Here is a 1,207-nt window from a genome sequence, read left to right on the forward strand (position 1 = left end):
TGTTTTAACATCAAAGGGGAGCTTGCCTATGGCAGCCGATGTGATAAAAGCATTTGGACATCAACTTGGATGTTTACTTCATTGAATCTCCACACCCACTGTGCAGTGAAGATATATTTTAGGACCTTCTAGCACTTTATACAGTTAAAAAACAATTCAACCCCGTAAATTTCAAAGATCTAATTGGCTATGAAAGATTCATGAATCATGCAGCATCCCATCTCTCCAAAGGGCTACAGTAAGGGAAGGGAAGGGTTTTTTTAAAGGTAAGATATGGAAGTAACAAACAGAAAAAAAGAGTATTTAATGTATATGTAACCTAACTACCGGGAACCGAAAGGGTCTATATGACAGATTATCTCATCTTCCTTTGGGGACAAGAGCGAGCCCATGTGACATTGCCTCATTGGTGCTGACCAAAAAATTCCTAACTGGTTAAGACTACATTTCTGGGGGAGGTTGAAACTTCAGCTAGCTTAGGTATTAATCCCTGAGTTTGGGGACCTGTCCTAGCAATAAGCGACCCCATTTCGAGACTATAGTTTTCTTTCTGACAAGAGCAAAGTTGAAACAAGCAGATGCAAAGAGATGAAGTGACATGGTAGAATCACAAAGCAGACAAAAGATCACTTCATTCCAAATCTCCTGGCGTTCACCCTCATACTGCTGACTTTTTAGACGCAGAAATGGGTCTGGGAGCTGGTTCTTTTCTCTCTCTAAAATTGAGAGAACATTTAGGAGTCTTCTGCAGAGTTTGGGTGTGGAAATATTCTCAGACGGAAAGGATGCATTTTCCCGGTTGTGCGCCTCTTACTGCTCCTCTAACACCCTTTCTCTTTGTGCTTTTTTAGCGCGGAAAGTTTCTCAAAAGACCAGGTGCTCTGAGGCTCCTCTTCCTTAGAACTACATTTCCCACAATTCCCTAGGAGGCACCACACAGCTAGAGAACTACATTCCCCGAAATGCCAAGCGTTTTTTTTTTTTTTTTTTTAGAGGAGAATAAGCTTCCACCCCAAATTCAAAGATCCAGTTTACCCACTCTATAGCCCAGATATAGTCAGTTCTCTCTCCTTTCCTGCCAGAGACTTCCGTTCCCAGCTCGAACTTCCGACCCCATTCTTCTTTCGGTGAGAACGCTTGGGGAAAAAAACGTAATCAGAAGGTAGGGCGCATGCGCTGACCAGCACCTGGTTTGGGCTTTGAGAAA

This window comes from Hippopotamus amphibius, chromosome 3, assembly GCF_030028045.1.
Source record: "Hippopotamus amphibius kiboko isolate mHipAmp2 chromosome 3, mHipAmp2.hap2, whole genome shotgun sequence".
NCBI classification, from domain to species: domain Eukaryota; kingdom Metazoa; phylum Chordata; class Mammalia; order Artiodactyla; family Hippopotamidae; genus Hippopotamus; species Hippopotamus amphibius.